This window comes from Narcine bancroftii, chromosome 13 (genome assembly GCF_036971445.1).
Source record: "Narcine bancroftii isolate sNarBan1 chromosome 13, sNarBan1.hap1, whole genome shotgun sequence".
NCBI lineage: Eukaryota > Metazoa > Chordata > Chondrichthyes > Torpediniformes > Narcinidae > Narcine > Narcine bancroftii.
The window spans coordinates 44,549,799-44,572,375 of NC_091481.1; the positions used below are offsets into that span (position 1 = coordinate 44,549,799).

At 41.4% G+C, this 22,577-nt stretch overlaps 1 protein-coding gene across 4 annotated transcripts in view; it reads left to right on the forward strand.

Moving 5' to 3' along the window:
- Window positions 1-22,577, forward strand: part of cdk17 (cyclin dependent kinase 17) — a 211,236-nt gene that overhangs the window by 25,024 nt on the left and 163,635 nt on the right. Inside the window, exon 1 of one of the 4 annotated variants that reach the window (XM_069908735.1) lies at window positions 9,963-10,045. The exons of 2 other annotated variants lie outside the window; for them this stretch is intronic. The gene's annotated coding sequence lies outside the window, so the exon portion shown is untranslated. Of the gene's footprint in view, window positions 1-9,962; window positions 10,046-12,755; window positions 12,776-22,577 lie in introns of those variants that run through there. One more of the 4 variants, XM_069908734.1, reaches the window with a different exon arrangement.

Genomic DNA, 22,577 nt, shown 5'->3' on the forward strand with positions numbered 1-22,577 from the left:
AAGGAGAAGCAAAAGAGAGTCCCCCCAGAGTCTCCAAGTGTCTGTGGACTCGCCTCCAGCACTGCTGCAGCCCCCACTGCCACAGAGAGCCCATTCCAAACCATCAGCATGATCAAGAAACCTTCAGCACTCTCGACACCCTCTCTCATCCCAGTTCCAATACCTGGTACTCCTTCAGCCAGTCTCGAGCCAGCCTCCAGCAATCTGCCATCTGGTGTGAATACCTCAGCTGCAGTGACCAACCCTTCACTGGTCCGCCACAGTGGTCACTGTCCTAAGAGTTTTCTCCTTCTCAAATGTGGGGTGCTCTCCCTGTTTTCTGGTATCCTGTGCCAGTTCTCTGCTTCCCCGGAGTCTGCACCCCTCGTGGCTGCTGCTGATTATAGACACTACCATCTTGGGCGCAGACACCGCAGTTGCAGAATTTTTAAATACAACCACCATCGGCTCCATTTCCAAGCCATTGAAAGCCTGTATGAAGCTGATAGTGGTCAGACTGGACGATTGGACCCTGTGGTAGCACTGTGTCTCTGCTCCCTGCTCTCTAGCAGCCTGTATGAAGCTGATAGTGGTCAGACTGGACAATTGGACCCTGTGGTAGCACTGTGTCTCTGCTCCCTGCTCTCTAGTAGCCTGTATGAAGCTGATAGTGGTCAGACTGGACGATTGGACCCTGCTCTCGAGCAGCCTGTATGAAGCTGATAGTGGTCAGACTGGACGATTGGACCCTGTGGTAGCACAGTGTCTCTGCTCCCTGCTCTCTAGCAGCCTGTATGAAGCTGATAGTGGTCAGACTGGACAATTGGACCCTGTGGTAGCACTGTGTCTTTGCTCCCTGCTCTCTAGCAGCAGCATGACCTTTAGAGCAGATCCGGCATTGCCGCCATTTTGAGAGACATGGGAATAACCTACAAACTCCTTACAGACAGTGCCAGATTTGAAGCTGGATGTCTGATGCTGTAACAGCACTGTGCCAACTGTTACAATGACTGTAATGCCTGTGCTGAAGATTTACTTTTCTGTGCAGTTCATTTGCCATTTTTACTTGATAACCTGTGGCGAACATTTTTACACATAGGAATTTATATTTCATGATTTATATGTGGCCTAATAATTACACATTGTGTTAAGAGCATTTCCAGATGTTGAAAACATGATGAAAAAAAATGTCTGGGAAACGCAGCATCTGTGAAGAAAGAAAGGAAGAGTTAACATTTCAGTCAAGAGTTAACATTTCAGTCAAGACCCTTTAACAGTATGAGAAAAGTGAGAAAACAAGCCTGCTTCAATTTGTAGCGAGAACTCAGGGAATGTCTATGATAGAGACTAACTTGATGTTGTGATACAATTGCAAGCAAGAAAATACATGCTTATTCATCATAAATTGTCTGGAGAACTTTAAATAGAGGAAGACCCAATGAGCTGAACACCTTCTATGCCCACTTCGACTAGAATCCCTGAAAAGGCTGAGGACTCTGTGATATCTGTTTCTGAGGGCGACATCAGAACATCATTCAAGAGGGTGAACCCTCGCAAGGCATCAGGCCCTGACGCATACCTGGCAGGGGACTGAAAATCTGTGCCAACCAACTAGCCAGATGTTCACGGACATTTTCAACCTCTCAATGCTGCAGTCAGAGATTTCCACCTGCTTCAAAAGGGCATCAATCATCCAAGAAGAGTAGAGTGAGCTGCCTCAACAACCAGTTAATGCCCAGTAGCATTAACTTCTTTTGTGATGAAATGCTTTGAGAGGTGCAGAATTAACACATTCCTGAGCAAAGATCTGGGCCCCCTGCAATTCACTCATCATCACATTCGCTCCACAGCAGAAGCAATATCGCTGGCTCTCCACTCAGCTCTGGATCACCTCAAAAACAGCAACTCATCTATACGACTGCTCTTCATTGACTGCAGCTCGGCCTTCAGCACCATTATTCCCTCAGTGCTGGTCAAAAAGCTACAAACTCTAGGCCTCTGTATCCCCTTCTGCAACTGGATCCTTGACTTTCTCATCGAAGATCACAGTCAGTACGAAGTAGAAACAACGCTTCCTCCTCACTGATTATCAACACAGGCACACCCCGAGGATGTGTGCTTAGCCCACTGCTCTACTCACTATACTCCCATGACTGTGTGGCCAGACACAATTCCAATGCTATCTACAGGTTTTCTGATGACACCACGGTTGTTGGCAGAATCATAAACAGCATGAGGAAAGCGTCCAGGATGGAGATAGATCAGCTCATTGAATGATGTAACGACAACAACCATGCCACGGGTACCCGCATGTCTATCCATGGCCTTTCACACTACCCCACCCTGACTACCCGCAGATTGGAGGAACAACATCTCGTTTTTTGTCTGGGGACCCTCCAAACCCAGGGCATGAACATTGAGTTCACTGCATCCACTAATAAGCTTTCCTTTTCTCCCCTCTCCCTTTAACTAGTTATTCCAGTTCCTACTTACTTTCTCTCTCCACCTTCCCTCGACTCCTCCCCTGCTTCCTGCAGTGTTCCCCCCCCATCACCTATCACATGCCACCCTCATCACACACCCCCTCCCCTTCCCATTTTTGTTCAGACCTCTTTCATGTTCCCCCACACCTTGATAAAGGGCTGAAGCCCAAAACATTTGTGATATATATTCACTTTGGCTACCTAAAGGCACTGTTTGACCAGCTGAGTTTCTCCAGCACTTGTATGTTTTTTTCACTTAACCATGATATCAACAGAATCCTGTGTTTTACCCCAATCTTGCGCGCAACGTCAACAAAATCAATGAGATGATTGTGGACGTCGGGGAGGTCAGGCAAACATGACCCAGTCCTCATCAAGGGTGGAGAGGGTCAAGAACTTCAAATTCCTGGTGTCATCATCTCCGAGGATCTGTTCTGGAGCCTTCATGTTGATGCAATCACAAAGAAGGCTTATCAGTGGCTATACTTTGTGAGGTGTCTCAGAAGATTCGGTATTTCACCGAAGACTCTTTTAAACTTCCACAGGTTGCATCACTGCCTGGATTGTGAACTTAGCCTGTAACATCACAGACTTCACTCCATTGAGGACATCTACATGAGGCAATGTCTTAAAAAAGCAGCCTCTATCTTGAAAGATCTCCACCACCCAGACCATGCCCTCTTCACCCAGCTACCATCGGTAAAAAGGTACAAGAGCCTAAAGATGAGCACTCATCAGCACAAGGACAACTTCTTCCCCACTGCCATCAGATCCCTGAATAATCAGTCAGCCAAAGACACTGGTTTTTATATAGTAATGTTGTAAAATGTTTATAATATAAATATTTGCACATTCATATGTCTGCCTCAAAACACTGAATTTCATGACTTGTTCATGACAATAAATTCTGATTCTGAGTGGTAGAGAGGGAAAAATATGTTGCAATTGATAAATCTGGAATACAGACGTTGGTGGAGATCTAAAAATAAAGTGCTTGAAATGCCAAGCAGAAATCTGTAATAGTGCCATTTTCAAAATTCGTGTAATGTCATCAGAGTTTGTACTGGTAGGTATAATTTTACTCAAGAAATTTCAACATTTTACACTAGGATATTAGAAATAGGAGCAGGAGTTGCCCACCTGGCCAGTCGAGCCTGCTCCACCATGCAACTAGATCATGGCTGATCTGGTCATGGACTTAGCTCTACTTACCTGCCTTCATCCCACAACCCTTAAATTCCCTATTATGGAAAAATATAACTGTTTCCTAAATACATTTAAAGAGGTAGCCTCTTGTTCTTCCTTTGGCAGCGAATTCTACAAATTCATTAATCTTTGGGGAAAACATCTATATCTGAAATCCATTCCCTGAATTATGGCAGCACAGTTCATGTACTGTTTAGCGGAACACTCTTACAATGCCAGCGACCCAGGTTAGAAGCCAGCACTGTCTGTAAGGAGTTTGTACATTCTCTCAGTGTCTGCATGGGTTTTCTCCGGATGTTCCAATTTCCCCACTCCCTCTAGAAATGTACAGGGATTGGTATATTTGGGTGGCACAGATTCATGGGCTGGAAGTGCCTGTTACCATGCTCTAGGTCTGAAGGAACAGAATCTTGAGGCTGTCACCTAGTTACTTTCACAGCTGAAGCTCTACCTTCGATCTAATGAATTACAGAGCATTAAGCAAGTGCGCTTTGGCAAACAGCAAAGAAGTTCCAAATTAGTGCAGAGTTATCATAATTCATTTCATTCATTACACTTAATGTCCATAAGGATGATAGAAAGAAGCCTTATGCAAAAGTTGATCAGCCTTATATGCTTTAGTGTATTTAATTTTCTGGATAAATATTAAACCACTTCTGACAGTTTCTACAAATTTGAATCCACATGTGAACCAATACCAACTGAGATGTGTCAATAATCTTTATGCCTTTAAACTGTGTGTGACTTTTTGTAAGAGTTTGACATTCCTGGGTTTTTCAAAACTGAAGTGAGTAAAATGGCCATCAATAAAATTGTGGAATGTAATGTTCACGAGAAGTACGAATTTAAATTTTCTGAATTCATTTGCATTTGCATGTGCTTTGTTCTTGTTTCCTTTGCTACATTCAACATATTTACAGAATTTGGAAATATTTATTAAGTCTTTTCTTTTTGAGAGTGGTATTGTATGTTTCGTAAACATGGCAATAGATGGTTTTGGCTTCCTGGTCTCATCAGCTGTCATGACAAGTTTGCTTGGGTCCTGCCACTATTGTTCTCTTGTAAGATTTAAAGGCAGCTGGCATTGGGATTCTTGGATGTTAGAAGATTAAAATATACCTTCTTGAAATATAAATGTTTTAAATGATTTTGAAAACAAAATTTAAATATAATATGAACTGGTGTTAAGCTGGAGCTTCAGAAAGCTGAGGCAAAAATAAACATTTGAACTGATGCTGCAGATCTAAATTCAACAAAGTGACATTGGAAGTTTTGTGTGAATTAGAATGTTCAGTAAATTGTATGCGGAGAAACTGCTATTGGCTTTGCCTAACCGATATTGAAATAACTTGATTTTTGAAATTGCTTGCCTCTTCTGACAAGACAATTCAGATTTGAGGACCAAATCACAAGTGGAAGGGATTTAATCTTTGGCAGAATTATAGGCAGTGTATTTTATTATAAATTGATACAATATAAAACAGTTCTCACGAAAAATAATTGGAAGCTTTTTGTGAAAAGCCCTTTACGCTTGTGCTTCCATTTAATAAGCTCATGGCTAATCTTTAATCTCAGCGCTGCTGTCCTACACTAACCCCTTGACCCTTCATAATCTAAAAATCTATCGACCTCTGTCTGGAATGCCCTTGGAAATTGAGCTTCCACAGCCTTTCACTACTCTCTGTGTGAAGAAATTCACATATCTGTCCTGAGTGGTAGCCCCACTATTTTGAGATTGCTACCCCTTGATCTGGATTCCAGCATTTGCCCTGTCAAATTGCACACAACTTTTATATTTCAATCATTCCTCCTTCTCATTCGTCTTTACTAATTATTTTAGGGCCAGTCTGCTTAATATTCCCTCACATGATAAACCAGAAATCAATCCATGAGCCAATCTGTAATCTCTTCTTTGAGGACCCCAGACCTGTACACACAATTCTCATTCGAGTCCTCTTCATACCTTGATCCCATCCTTTCTCCCCTTATCCACTACCATCTCTCCCCATCTCAGATACCTTGCAAGCCTTCACCTTTTTGACAACTTCTGATTCCATGGCCCCCATCATTTCATCTTCATCAGAGATATCCAGTCTCTGCACCTTCTTCCAATTAAGAAGATCTCAAAGCCCTCTGCTTCTTCCTCAAAACATTCCGACCTGTCTCCTCCACCAACACTTTCATTTACCTGACACAACTTGTTTTCATCATGAATAGCTTCTCTTTTGATGCCTCTTATTTTCTTCAAATCAAAGTTGTTGCTATGGGTCCCTTTCTGTGGGCTATGTATCTGTCCTTGTTCCAAACCTACCCTGGTATCATCTCCCAACTCTTTCTCCTCGATAATTGCATTGAGGTTGCTTCCTGCATCTGTGCATCAGCTTTACAAACTTTGCTATCAACCCCCTACCCAGCTCTCAAATTCACTTGGACAATTTTGGATGCTTTTCTCCCCTTTCTAGATCTCTATTTCCATCTAATTTACTGACATTTATTGAAAATCCACTGATATGCACAACCTACAGTGACTGCATGCCCTCCTATTTGGTCTCATGTTTCTGCTGCATCTGCTCAAGCTGAGACCTTCCATTCAAGGACATTTCAAAAGTTCTCCTTTTTCAAGCAATGTCACTTCTCCTCTCCTATGGTCAATAGAGCCATCTCCTTCATTTCCTCAGTTTCTCATCACCCCTTCCTCCCCCCAAACAAAACAGAGACAAGTTGTTCTTGTACTTCCCTTTCACCCCATTAGCTTCCAATTTCAGTACATCAACCACCTTCATTTTCACCAGTTGCAAATGGACTCCACCACAAGCCATATCAACCTCTCCCCACTCTGACTGCGTTCTGCAGGGATCTCTCCTCTCTGACTTAGTGGTGTGCTCATCCTCTCTGTGGCCCCTGGTAATTTCCACCTGCAAATGGATGTGATGCAACACTTGTTCTTGCACTTCCTCTCTCACTATTCTGCCGGGACCTAAACAGATCTTCCAGGTGAGCAAAGATACACATGCATCTTTTCCAACCTCACCTACTTCATTTGTGCCTTTGATGTGGTCTCCTCTACAAGGATGAGACCAAGGACAGACATCGGGGCTGTTTTGCAGAGCATCTGAGCTCTGCCTGCAGTGGTCACCCTAAGCTCCCGGTTACATGCTGTTTAGCTCCCTTTTCCATTCCTACATTGATCAGGCCATCCTTGGCCTTCTCCACTGCCAGAGTGAGGCCATATACAAAGTAGAAGAACAGCACCTCATATTCCACTGGAAAATCTACAGCTTAACATTATGACATTTGTGAAATTTCCAATTTCAGGTAACATGCTTCCAAACTCCCTCCATTCTTTTGTCTTCCCACCCAGAATCTCACCTGTTCTCATCCCCCTCTTTCTCTGGTTCTATCCTAATCTACCCACAATTCCACTACAGAAGTCTTCCACTGAACTCTGCCCACCCACCCCTCCCCTTCGGTTCCATCTGATTTCTCATTATGCCACTATTATACACAAGCATAGGGTTTAGGAAGCAAAAGACAGGAAGGGCTCATGAGAATTCTATGGTAGCCAGGAAAGAACTAAGAAAAGACTTAGGAGAGCTAGAAGGGGGCTTGAGCAAGTAAGATGCATTCAAAACATGAGTATAGAACAGAAGAATGACCAGTGTGAAGGTAGGGTAGCTTAATGATAAAGGAGGGAACATGTTCCTGGAGGTAGGAGAGGTCCTAAATCAATACTTTGCTTCAGGGTTCATCAGACAGAGGGATCTTGGTTCATGTGAGGTCAGCATAGAACAGGCTTGTTTGAATGTGGGAACATGTTGAAGTTAAGAAAGAGCAAGTTGCTGGATACTGACTGGACGAGATTATAAGACCATAAGACATAGGAGCAGAAATAGGCCATTCAGCTCATTGAGTCTGCCCTGCCATTCAATCATGAGCTGATCCATCTCCCCACTCAGCCCCACTGCCCAGCCTTCTATTGGCAGATAATCTTTGATGCCCTGGCTGATCAAGAAACTATCAATCTCTTCCTTAAATACACCCAGTCTTGGCTTTCACAACCACTCGTGGCACAAATTGCATAGATTCACCACCCTCTGGCAAAACAAATTCCCCCACATCTCTGTTCTAAATAGATGCACTTCAATCTGAAATTGTGCCCTCTTGAACTAGACACCATGGGAAACAGCCTTTCTGCATCTACATTGTCCATGCCTTTCAATTTTTGATACTTTTTAATGAGGTCATCTCTTATTCTAAATTCCAATGAACTCAAGCCAAGAGCCATCAAATGTTTTCATTCCTTTCATTCACAGAATCATCCTTGTGAACCTTCTCTGAACCCTCTCTGGTGTCAGCACAGCCTTTCTTAAATGAGGAGCCCATAACTGCTTACAGTACTCCAAATGAGGTCCCATCAATGCCTTATAGAACTTTAACATCACATCCCTGCTCTTGCATTCTATTCCTCTTGAAATGAATGCCAGTATCGTATTTGTCTTCTTCACCATCAACTTAACCTTCAAGTATATCTTCTGGCTATCCTGCACGGGGATTCCTAGGCCTATTTACACCTAGGAATTTTCAAATTTCTCCCCATTTAAACAATAGTCTGACTGTATATTTAATCTACCGAAGTGCATAACTGTACACTTTCCAGCATTGTATTTAATTTGCTGCTATTCTGCCCATTCTCCTAATCTGTCTAAATCCTTCTGCAGCCTCCATGTTTCCTCAACACTACCCTCTGCTCCACCTCCCTTCTTATCATCTGCAAACTTTTTTTATTATATTTTATTTAATTTTAAAAAAGATATATATATACACACACACACACACACACACACACACACACACACACACACACAACTCAACGAATATATCTACGAATATATAGAAATATACAAAAAAAATTACATCCTTAAACTGCACGTTAAGTCAATAAATAACCCCTCCGCACCTTAAGAGAAAGGTATGGAAGCGTTATCATCTGCAAATTTGCCCACAGAGCCATTCATTCCATAATCTAAAACATTGCTATGCAAATCTATTGATTCCTGAAAGATTATTTCCAATGCCTCTACAATCTCTTCCACTACTTACTTCAGAACTCGAGGGTGCAATTCATCAGGTCTGGGAGACTTGTCTACCCTTAGACCATTCAGCTTTCTGAGTTCCTTCACCCTTGAAATAGTAACTGCAATCATTTCCCTTCCCTGATACGCTTCGACATTTGTACACTGCTAGTGTCTTCCACAGTGAAAACTGATGCAAAATACTCTTTTAGTTCCTCTGTCATCAACTTGTTTCCCATTATTATTTCTCCAGTATTATTTTGTAGTGGTCTGATATCTACTCTCTCATTCACACTTTATATCATTTGCTCGCCTACTTCAAGATTTGAGATTCATTTTATTATCATAGTAATAGAACAGTGTCACATTACATGAAATTTCTTTTTGCTTGCTGCAAAGCAGACAGATTTGTCACTGGCAGGAATTGCCTAAGTGTTTCTTACAATCAAAGAGAGAAAGAGAAGCAAAAGCGAGTCCCCTAGAGTCACCAAGTGTCCTAAGATTGGCCTCCAAGTGTTTCCACAGCCACACAGGGTCTAGTCTAAACCATTCACAACCCAAACTCCAGATCCGAACTTTCGACATGGAACCCTTCAGCGCCCTCAGCAACTCCATGCATCCTTGCATCCCGGTACCGATACCTGGTACCCCTCCAGCCAGTTCGAGCCAGTCTCCAGTAGTCTGCAGCTTGGCGCGAGTCTCCCGACAGCAGTCTCCAGCAGCTCATGGCTTCCATGGGTTCCTCACCTCAAGTCGCCAGTAACCCACTGCATGCATTGGTCCCTCAGCCACAGAGTCCCCTTACTGGTCCGCTGCCATAGTCACTGCGGTCGTCTCCTCCACTTCACCTGTACTTTCCCTCCTTAGGAGATTTTTTGTTTCCTTCTGCAAGTTTAAAAAAAATTTCCTCTTTTTTGGTGTGCATTTATCATGCACTTTCCTCATTTCACGCAGGAACTCTATCCATTGCTGCTCTGTCAGCTTCCCTCCAATGTACTTTGGCCAGTTCCTCTCTCATGACACTGTAATTCCCTCTAGTCCACTGAAATACCGACACATCTGACCTTTGTTTCCCCTTGTTAAATCTCAAATTGAACGTAATCACATCGTGATCACTGGCCCCTAAAGGTTCCTTTACTCTAAGCTTTCTAATAACTTCTGGTGCATCACACAACACCCAATCCAGTACTGCTGATCCCTGGTGAGCTCATAAACAAAAGCCATGTCATCGGCATTGTCTCTTTTGCAGTCCCACCCTGGTTTGCTGTTGTAATTTTTTGTTCTCAAACTGCCTACTGTTTGGAGGTCTGTATATAACTGCCAACAGTGTCTTTTTACCCATGCTATTTCTTAACTTAATGTACCCAGGTTACTGCAGGACGTCAACCAAGAGATTGCTCGTGTTTTGACAATGTCCTCCCTGGCCTCAGGGGAGGGACCAGAGGATTGCAGAATAGCAAATGTAGTCCCCTTGTTGTAAATAAAAGGTCATAGGGAGAATCCTAGGAATTGTAGACCACTGAGTCTTATGTCAGTGGTGGCCATACACATAGTCATCTCAGGGATAGTCAGCATGGCTTTGTGAGAGACAGGTCATGCCTCAAGAACACAACTGGGTGTTTTTTGAGGAAATTACAAAATAAATTGGTGAAGGTAGGGCAGAAGGTGTGGTTTATATGGATTCTAGTGAGGTATTTGACAAGGTCCCCCGTGTAGACTCAGTCAGAAACTCATGGAACCATGGAATCTTGGCAATGTGGATTTAGAATTGGCTTGCCTGTGGAGGGTTGTGGTAGATGGAACATATTCTGCCTGGAGGTCAGTGACGAGTGGATTCCTCAGGCTTATGGGTGTGAGATCAGGAAGGTTTAGATTTTAAGTAGGTTGATATAAGTCAGCTCAACATAGTAGACCAATGAGCCTATACTATGCTTTATGTTATGTCTTATCAACCCCCTCTACCCTGATAGCCACCTGATAGCTTTTTCAGACCTCTCTACCCATTTGGCACATGACCATCAACTGCTTCCATCTGTCATCCTTCACCCCCCAGTTTACCAGTCAGCACTGTCCCCAGTCCAACCTCTCCCACCCTTGTCTTCATTACTATAGCTATCTTCCCTCTATAATCACACACCTGAAACCTCCTCCAACTAATGCTGCTCAACCTGCTGGCTGAGCTCTTCCAGCAAAATGTTTTTCATTCCAGATTCCAGCATCTGCCTCTCTCCAACATAATATCTACTATTGTGCTCTTGTGATGAAGGAAAGGTTCATATTTGCCTTCCAATTTGCTCTCTACCTATTAGTCTGAACATCTTTTAACTTCACAGTAAATGAAAATTTTAAAAAAGCTGCAGGTGCTGGGAATCAAATAAAAGCAAAATGCTGGAAACACACAGCAGGTTTGGCAACATCTGTGGAGAGAAACTGAATTAACATTTTGGGTCAAAGACCATTTAGCATATCATTCTGATGAAGCATCTTGAACCTGAAACTTTAGCTAATTCTCTTTCTTCAGATTCCACTTGACCAACTGAGCACAGGACAGGTCCTTCAACCCTTGATGTTGTACTGACCCATATATCCTTTCCTAAAAAAAAGTACTAAACCCTCCCTACCCCATAAGCCTCTATTTTTCTTTCATCCAAATATCTGTCTATGAGTCTCTAAAATGTCCCCAATGTTTCAGCTTCCACCACCATCCCCAGCAAGGCATTCCAGGTTCTCACATCTCTCTGTGTTGAAAAAACGCCCTGATATCACCCCTAAACTTCCCTCACTTAACTTTGTACATATGTCCTCCGGTGTTTGTTGATCCTGCTCTGGGAAACAGGCAGTGGCCGTCCACACAATCCATGCCTCTATTAAGTCTCCTCTCATCCTTCTAAACTCCAAAGAGAAAAGCCACAGCTCTGCTAACCTTGCCCCATAAGACTTGTTTCCCAATCCAGAAAACATCCTGGTAAATCTCCTCTGCACCCTCTCCATAGCTTCCACATCCTTCATATAATGAGGTGACCAGAACTGAACATAATATTTTAAGTGTGGTCTCACCAGAGATTTGTAGAGTTGCAACATGAACTCTCTACTCCTGAATTCAATCCCCCTATTAATGAATCCAACCATCCCATAGCCCTTCTTAACTATCCTATCAACCTGTGCAGTGATCTTGAGGGATGTATAGATTTGCACCCCAAGGTCCCTCTGTTCATCCACACTCCTGTACTCAGCCTTCTGGTTCTCAGCATTTAAGAGCTCCAGAGCCTTTCTATTTTTTCATCCAAGGTGGATGATCTTGTCTTTTGCATTCAATTGCATTTAATTTGCCATGGCCTTGCCAATTCATTTTGTCTCTCTGTATCCACACCTGTGCAGCCTCCTCATGGCTCATTCTGCCAATTAAAATTGTAACTCCTTCATTGGAAGAATTAAGCAAGAAAAATTAAAAGTATTGACTTAAACTTTAACAAATATTAATCTCAGTTTAACCGAATTTAGCTCTTCATTTTTGATGTCTTCAATTTATAACTAATCTGTGTATGCATTAAACAATAACTTCATTGTGGCTATGAACTTGATCATTTAATACCTTAAAAAAGCTGTGCAAAAATAGTTGCATTGTGTACATTCTATTTTTATGCATAATTTCTCTTTTTTTAAATAATGAACTGCATCTGGCTTTGTACCATTTTTAATACTGCTGTGGTCTGCTGACAGGCTTTTTGCTTTAACTATTTATCTGATCAAAAAATGGAAAATTAACCAGATTTAATCCACTTACATTGTTATGTTGTAGAATAATTTCAAAAGTTAATTTTTCAATTTGTCAATTAAGGTATGCATTTAAATAATAACATTTATGGTTGCTGGTAGTAATTAATCTGGCAATTACAATTTATTCTTTGAATCGCTGTTCACTTATTCATTGCCATGTCTGTGATCTGCACTTCATGTTTGTTTTTTTTTCCTATTTTACTGTTAATTATTTCAATCACAAATATGTTTATTTCAGAATTGCCCATGAGGATCCATGTAAGTAGGCTTGATTGTCCAGGTGGTAAACATATGTAAAAATGCAGAAGATGAATAATTCTTAATGAAATAATTTCTGACTAACTTTTGTCCACCTAACTTTTATATGCTGCTAATTACATTTTTCATGTGGTCTTTTATGTTGGTGCCTGAACTGATTGACTGATCCTTATTTTACCAACCAGATCATGAAGCTATCCTTTTGAAAAAACTGTAATGGTGTTGCTTGAATGTACCATCATTTTCTCCAAACGTGGTTCGACTTGTTCTGTGACATCATTTTTGACATTTTGTACTGAATCCACAAAGATCACAAAAGGAAACATGAGCAATTTCTATGCTATTACTTTGTGAAATAAGCAATAATTGTATTCTTATTGATTTATTAGAACTATATTTGAAAGATCTTGTCTCATTAAAGGTTCAGGTTCATAACTTTCTCTTGTAGGGAATGAACAAATTTTGCAGCACTTGAAGTTTTTCAACATCCTCTTTAAGCATTGTTTATTCATTGCATCAGTTAATGTGTTACTTGATTCAGTAAGAGTTTCTATTAAAAACTCTGTCTTAATTTCTCTTTGTGCCTCCAAACATTCATTTGAAATTAATACTCTTTGCTTCCCCTCAATTAGCAAATCTAAATACCTTAACATATCTGATATATTAAATATTGAACTATTTATAATGTTAAAAACCTCAATTGATTCTCCCCAAGAACATGCAAGGTAAGGAAAATAAATTACATCCTCAAAAATAAGTCATTTAGTGCAGTTTGTTTTCTGTTTCACTCCCAGCAGCACCCAAAAATGAATCCACTGCTCCACACGGGTCTTAACCAAGGGTATGCACATTAGAAGCATCCATTCTCCTCTCCTATATTCTAGACCCTTTATATAATGAGCACTGGATATCAGGGAATAAATAGATTTAAATATCATGTATGCAAAAGATGGTTAAAAATATTGAAATTAATACATTTGTCAACTGCATATGCAATAAGAGAAATAAAAAGTCAAAGGAACTAACTAGCAAGGAATACTGCAGGATTTATTGAGATAGTAATTTTTTGAATATGTGCTCAGAGGATTCAACCTGTCCAGATGGTTTGCCCATTTTAAAAGTATCCAGTGAAGTGCAAAGAGAGGAATTATTAAGGTAGAAATATTTGATATAGACAATTTAAAAATAGTTTGATATATTGATAGTGATAATGGTTAAGAAAAATAATGAAATTGACAATAAGAGACAAAATACTCTGTAGGTAAGATGAGTTGATATGTTTCATAAAGCAAAGAATATGAGCCAACCTTGCTGGATTGTTTGATAAGAGAGTTGACAAGTGTTGAGTTACAAAAGATAGGCCTACGTATCAAACTGATGTCAGATAAGGGGGCAGCAGTAAATGGATGGAATGAAGAAAATAGGTTATATTTTCAGAGTGACAAAGCAGGCTGTGCTGGGGTCATTGTTCTTTCCAATTGATTTTAAGACCATTAAACATAAGAGCAGCAATAGGCTGTCCAGCCCATCGAGTCTGCCCTGCCATTCAATCATGAGCTGATCCATTTACCCACTTAGCCCCACTGCCTGGCCTCCCCATAACCTTTGATGCCATGGCTTACCAAGAACCTATTACTCTCTCCCTTAAAAGTGCCCAATGCCTGTGGTTCCACAGATTCACCACTCTGACTAATCAAATTTCTCGCATCTCTTTTCTAATTCTGAAATTGTGCCCTCTTATCCTAGACTCTCCCACCATGGCAAACAACATTTCTGCATCTACTTTGTTCACGCCTTTCAACATTGGATCCCCCTCATTCTCCTAAATTCCAACATGTACAGACCAAGAGCCGTCAAATGTTCCTCGTGTGATAACCCTTTCATTCCTGGAATTATCCTTGTGAACCTCTTCTGAACCCTCTCTAACATCAGCACATCCTTTCTTAAATGAGGAGCCCAAAACTGCTCACAGTACTCCCAACGAGGTCTCACCAGTCATTTATAAAGCCTCAGCATCTATTCCGCTTGAGATGAATGTTAATAATGCATTTGTCTTTTTCACCACCAACTCAATCTGCAAGTTTACCTGCATGAGGACTCCCTTTGCACCTGGGTATTTTCAATTTTCTCCCCATTTAGAAAATAGTCTGACCATTTATTTCTTATACCAAAGTGCATGACTGTACACCTTCTGACATCATATTTCATTTGCCACATCTCTTCCTATTCTCCTAATTTGTCTAAGTCCTTCTGCAGCCTCCTCAACACTACCTGCTCCTCCCGCTACCTTTGTATCATCTGCAAATTTGGCCACAAAGCCATTCATTACACAAGGTAAAAAGAATTGGCCCCCAACTCCGACTCTTATGGAACACCACTAGCAACTGACAGACATTAGAATGTCAGATTTCAGATTTATTTTCAAAGTATACCGGTACATAACATTCACATACAAGCCTCAGATTCCTTTTTCCTGTGAGCGTGGCAGAATTACCACTAATGCATCCCTGTATTCTGATTCTCTGCTTCCTGCCAAACAGTCAGTGCTCCATCCACACTAGTATGTTTCCTGCTACATCATGGGCTCTTATTGAATTGAATATTTTATTTATATAGCACATTTTAAACTCAACAGAATGTTGCCCCAAAATGCTGTACACTAATTAATAAAAGAACACACCAAGCACAAATTCAGCAAACACAAAGGACAAGACACTGGACAAGAGAGTCATTTTGCAGAATATTAATGGGTTGGAGAAACACGTGAGCGGCGACAGGCTGCGTAAACACACTGGCACGGCTGACTCAGCCCCGAGCCCAACAAACCCAAACTATCTGGGTGGGTGTTGCTGTTCCCTAGACAACCATGACAAAAGCGAGGCCAAGACTTTTTATCTGAGGTCAAGGGAATCAATAAAATTCAAAGCTTATCATCATTTCTTAAAGCTGTAGCTGTTATAACAGCTGTAGCTGTTGTCATACCCACACTCCTGTTCGGCTCCGAATCATGGGTCCTCTACCGGCACCACCTACGGCTCCTAGAACGCTTCCACCAGCGTTGTCTCCGCTCCATCCTCAACATCCATTGGAGCGCTTACATCCCTAACGTCGAAGTACTCGAGATGGCAGAGGTCGACAGCATCGAGTCCACGCTGCTGAAGATCCAGCTGCGCTGGATGGGTCACGTCTCCAGAATGGAGGACCATCGCCTTCCCAAGATCGTGTTATATGGCGAGCTCTCCACTGGCCACCGTGACAGAGGTGCACCAAAGAAAAGGTACAAGGACTGCCTAAAGAAATCTCTTGGTGCCTGCCACATTGACCACTGCCAGTGGGCTGATAACGCCTCAAACCGTGCATCTTGGCGCCTCACAGTTTGGCGGGCAGCAACCTCCTTTGAAGAAGACCGCAGAGCCCACCTCACTGACAAAAGGCAAAGGAGGAAAAACCCAACACCCAACCCCAACCAACCAATTTTCCCCTGCAACCGCTGCAATCGTGTCTGCCTGTCCCGCATCGGACTTGTCAGCCACAAACGAGCCTGCAGCTGACGTGGACTTTTTACCCCCTCCATAAATCTTCGTCCGCGAAGCCAAGCCAAAGAAAAAAAGCTGTTATAATGAGCAGCAGTAACAAAGTGAGATAACACTCTTGAAGACACTTTAGACTAAACACAAATTAGACTTTAGACTCAAAAGATTACGTAGAATTACCTAACTTACAAGCTAAATTAAATTTATTATACATAAAACACTCAGTGGCAATTATATTAAAAAAAAATGAAAAATCAATGTCACCAATACTTCGACTATAGGGTTGAAAGACCACATCAGCCCTTGGTAGCTCGAGGAAGGAGTCTCTTTGTTCATGTTCTCTGGTGCCTGGAGTTATAGTATAGGCACCTCCATGCTCCACAGGCACTCACATTGCCACCAAGCCCCACAATGTGGCCCCTCAAGAGCACCCCACCAGCATGGAGAAGTCCTGGTCCCGCAAACAGTCCACAGTATAGTTCCATAACCTCAGTGAGACATCCCCTCGAGCACATCCGCTAACTTCACCCAGCAACAAACCCTGGGTTCCAGCTCAGTTGCTACAGCTCCACGTCGGTTATTCTGACTCCAGGCTGGGCTGCCCCTGCCTCCACACCAGTCACTTTGGCCACACCACTGTCCTCCAAGCCTCCACACCGACATTCCAGGCCCCCACCTCAACCATCAGGTCCTCTTCAATGAACGCTCCTCAGATGGAGGCAGAGTCACCACCAGTGAATTTTTCAGGCCACAGTCAATCCCTCAAATACTCCATGGTGCTTGTCTGTAGGTTCCAATGCTTCAGACATTGTGCATAGCTACATACTTAAGGTAATGTGCACTGGAGTCCGGAGAGCTGCACTGAGTTGCAGTCACATCACCACCATCTTTTCGAAAGTATGAGGCGACTTATCTTGTTAAGTAGCCTTAATGCAGCCCCTTGTCACAGGCTGCCTGAAAATCCAAATACACCACATGCACTGCACGTCCCCTATGCTTGTCACTTCTTCAAAGAATTCCACAGGTTTGTCAAGCAAGATTTTCCCTTTGGAATGATAAACAAATTAAATTTTAGGAAGATTAGTCGATATTGAAGAAAACTAGAATAAAGTGCAAGAAATATATACTGAAAATGAGAAAACTGCTGGAAATTTTAAATCAGTGTTTCTGACATGCTGAATGTTTCATTTTCTTTTTTGCATTAATAAATCTCTTGAATCATTCCCAGAAAGACACTGCGAGGCGTTATGCTTTTGGAAAGAAAATGGAGGGCTTTAAATTTAATTTAATTTGGAGATGTAGCACCGTAACAGACCCGTACTGCCCACGAGCCTGTGCTGGCCAAATGCATCCATGTGATCAGTTAATCTACTAATCCCATATATTTTTTGGAATATGGGAGGAAATGCTTAGTGTAGTAGTTAGCCCAATGAAGAACACCAACGACCAGGTTCCAATCCACTGCAATCTGTAGGGAGATTGTGCATTCTCCCTGTGACTTACATGGCTTTTCTTTGACTCTCCAAAAATATATTTGGGTAGTTGGGTTAATTGGGTGTAATTGGGCAGCATGGGTTTCAGTGGCTGGAATCAATGTCTACCATGTTTTAAGTAAACTTTTAAATTTCAAATGAAACCAGAGCACCCAGAGGAACCCCATTGGGACACAGGAGCTGCAGTGGCAAACTCCTTGCAGACAGCGCCAGATTCAAACTAGGGTCATAGGCACTTGTAGTAGCATTTTGCTTTATTTTTAAACCACAAATTTAAATGGGTACAAAGCTCAAAGTCACAAAGTTTAATTTAGCAACAGATTTTTAAAAAAGGAGGCAATTATATAAAATTTATTATCTGTTAAAATTAAGCCAATTTGAAAAATATTTTTTAAGAATGTTTTTAATCACACTGTAGAGGTAAACAAACTGCTACTTTTCCTTTATTCTTGGATCCCACATTCATTAGTACAGTAAAATCCATGGAATCCGGCACCTATGGGGCTCACGGATGCCAGATATACAAATTTTACAGTTGACTGAGACACACTCCTACAATGCCTAACTGCATTAGAAATACACAGTTTAAAAGACAAAAGACGGCAAAATGTAAAGTAATTTGAAAAAAATCAGTATTGTAGTCCTTAATTATGTAAAGTTCACTTTAATCAGGCAATTCTCGTAACTTACAAAACTTCATCCTGGGCAACACCATTTTATTCAAAAACAGATTTATTGAAATTTTATTCAAATAGCTGCTGCAGGAGGGGCATGACTGGGGTGCTTCGCTGACTGAATGTTTGCTCCCATCTTCTTTTGTTCCCTATTTATTTTTGCCGCTTGTTTGGGATACCAGTTGCTTGAATTTCGTATATTTTACTGTATTTTATATTCTTCTTTGGCTTGGCTTCGCGGACGAAGATTTATGGAGGGGGTAAATGTCCACGTCAGCTGCAGGCTCGTTTGTGGCTGACAAGTCCGATGCGGGACAGGCGGACACGGTTGCAGCAGTTGCAGGGGAAAATTGGTGGGTTGGGGTTGGGTGTTGGGTTTTTCCTCCTTTGTCTTTTGTCAGTGAGGTGGGCTCTTCAAAGGAGGTTGCTGCCCGCCGAACTGTGAGGCGCCAAGATGCACGGTTTGAGGCGATATCAGCCCACTGGCGGTGGTCAATGTGGCAGGCTCCAAGAGATTTCTTTAGGCAGTCCTTGTACCTCTTCTTTGGTGCACCTCTGTCACGGTGGCCAGTGGAGAGCTCACCATATAACACGATCTTGGGAAGGCGATGGTCCTCCATTCTGGAGACATGACCTACCCAGCGCAGTTGGATCTTCAGCAGCGTGGATTCGATGCTGTCGGCCTCTGCCATCTCGAGTACTTCGATGTTAGGGATGAAGTCACTCCAATGAATGTTGAGGATGGAGCGGAGACAATGCTGGTGGAAGCGTTCTAGGAGCCGTAGGTGATGCCGGTAGAGGACCCATGATTCGGAGCCGAACAGGAGTGTGGGTAACACAACAGCTCTGTATACGCTTATCTTTGTGAGGTTTTTCAGTTGGTTGTTTTTCCAGACTCTTTTGTGTAGTCTTCCAAAGGCGCTATTTGCCTTTTTATATTTTTTTTTATTAATTTTTTTATTTTTCACACCATAAATCACATTAGCCATGATATACACTATTTCTTTTTCACACATATACAGTGACTTTTTCTCCCCCCCCCCCTTTCCTCCCAAACCACCCCCCCACCCCCCCCCCTCTCATCCATTTTAGGTATACAATCTAGGTTGCATTAATTCAGTCAGACAATGTTGTCATTCAACAAAATTACACCAGAAATTCTACTGAGTCCATTCTTTTCTTTCCTTCTCCTTCCATCAACTTAGGTAATGTTTGTCCCCGGTAGGTTTTCGCTATTGTATTTAATGTAAGGCTCCTATACTTGTTCGAATATTTCAATATTATTTCTTAACCAATATGTTATTTTTTCTAATGGAATACATTTATTCATTTAAATTTGGTAGTTTCTTCCTTTTAATTTGGTTATGTATTCCATTAATATTTAAAGACATATAGTTCAGCGTAGCCCTTTTATATTTTGTTTATCTTCTCTTTCCGTTTTTCCATCATTACCTTTCCTCCTTTTCCATTTCTGTTTTCTTATTTTCAACTCTTTATAAGACAACATTCCTACAACATCCAACATTTTCCTTATTCTCCTATTTCTATCTTATTTATCCCCAATCTCCCCTTCACCTCCTGAGTTGTCCTTTATCCCTTGTCGGACAACCACATCTCCCCTCTCCATTTGGATTTGCGAATCCACTCGCAAGCGTCAACTGATTTTGCAGTGACCGCTATTTCCCCCCACCCCGCCTCCCCCAGAAAAGATTTCACTTTTCATATGTCACAAAGGTCACTCTTTTAATTCCCTCCTTATTCTCTCTATTCCATTACCTTCCCTTATTAATTCTTGTCTATACTATCTATATTTTCCTCTAAGTACAGATACATTCATGTATGCTCATTGTCTCTATTCACTCTTATACCTCTTTACCCGCATACATATCAATCGTGATCATTTTTACTCTCATTACCCGTCTTCATCCCTCAGTCTATTTTTGTCTTTACCCACATACATATCAATCGTGATCATTTTTACTCTCATTACCCGTCTTCCTCCCTTAGTCTATTTTTGTAATTGTTCTGCAAATTTTCGTGCTTCTTCTGGATCCGAGAATAGTCTGTTTTGTTGTCCTGGAATAAATATTTTCAATACCGCTGGATGCTTTAGTATAAATTTATACCCTTTCTTCCATAAAATCGCCTTTGCTGTATTGAACTCTTTTCTCTTCTTTAGGAGTTCAAAACTTATATCTGGATAAATGAAGATTTTTTGCCCTTTATACTCCAGTGGTTTGTTGCCCTCTCTTACTTTTTCCATTGTCTTCTCCAGTACCTTTTCTCTTGTAGTATATCTTAGGAATTTTACTACAATAGATCTTGGTTTTTGTTGTGGTTGTGGTTTATAGGCCAATACTCTATGTGCCCTTTCTATTTCCATTTCTTGCTGTAGTTCTGGACATCCTAGGGTCTTAGGGATCCACTCTTTTATAAACTCCCTCATATTCTTGCCTTCTTCATCTTCCTTAAGGCCCACTATCTTTATGTTATTTCTTCTGTTATAATTTTCCATTGTATCTATTTTTTGAGCTAGTAGTTCTTGTGTCTCTTTAGTTTTTTTATTAGATTCCTCCAATTTCTTTTTTAAGTCTTCTACCTCCATTTCTGCTGCTACTGCCCGCTCTTCCATCTTGTCCATTTTCTTTCCCATTTCTGTTAAGGTCATCTCCATTTTATTTATTTTCTCTTCTGTGTTGTTTATTCTTTTTCTTAAATCCTTAAATTCCTGTGTTTGCCATTCTTTAAATGACTCCATGTATCCTTTAATAAGAGCAAGTATATCCTTTACCTTGCCTTTCTTTTCTTCTTCTATTTCACCATACTCTTCCTCTTCTTCTTCCTCTGGGTTGGCCATCTGTTGTTTCTTTGTTGCCCTTTCCTCCTCTTCTTTCTTGTTTCTATTGTCTTCTGTGGTCTCTTCTTGCTGCAGGTGTTCTGCAGCTGTCGTTGCCGGCTGTGGAGATCGACTCCCCAGCTGGTCCCCCCTCCCGTCGGTGTGTTTTTTTTCATTCGCATCGCGCATGTCTGCATGGGTTTTCTTTAGCGGCTCAAGTTTCTTCCCACTGTTCAAAACGTTCTGGGGATGTAGGTTATTGGGGTGTAAATTGGGCTGAAATGGCCTGTTATCATCCTGTATGTCTAAATTTTTTTAAAAAATTAAATAATAGAAGCAGAAGAAGACCATCTGGTCTGTGAAGCCTGTACTGCCATTCATTAAGCTGATCTGGCTGTGGACTCAGCTCGTTACCCACCCATTTGCCATAATTCCTCTGCTATTCAAAATGCATCACTTCGAATTTATCTGCCATTCCCGTGTCCACTTTCCCAGTGGAACAGGAGACTGTGTTAAACAAACATCTTCACTGTCCACTGTAACATGCATTTTGGTATTATCCACAAAGTTCTTCATCACGCCACTGACATCTTTGAGTGGAAAATTTTGCAGTACGCTCTCTTACTCTTAATTTTTTTGGGAATTGAAGCCAAGAGGGACAGCATTTTTAAACAAGTCCATCACACTTCACATCTTCTTCCAACCAGATTAGTTCTCCAGAAATTGAGCACATGGAGCATGAGATATGCTTTACTTACAAAGATAGTTGAGGAAAACTGACACTTGCCCTTTTTTTGTAATTATCTTCTGCTGTTCTTCTGATAACTTATGCATTATTAATTTTTCGTGAATATCTAGCCTAGAGTAGCATGTCATTTACCTGACCTATATACAATGCCAGTTTATTATTTTCACCACAGGTCTAAAAGGAGCACAAAGCTGTCTTATAGCAATAAAATGGTAATTTAGAAACAATATAGAAAATGATAAATGAATTGTTCCACAAATTTGGACTTTTAGTATTCAAATAACTTGCAAGTTCACAAAATATAGGAGCAGAAGAGGCCCATTGAATCTGCTCTGCCATTCTAATCATGAGCTGATCCATTCTCCCACTCAGCCCCACTCTCCGGCTGTCTCCCTGTAACCCTTAATGCCCTGACTGAACAAATTCTGTCAATCTCTGCTTTAAGTACACCCAATGACCTTGCTTCCACAGCCACCTAAGGCAACAAGTTCCACAGACTCATGACCCTCTGACCAAAG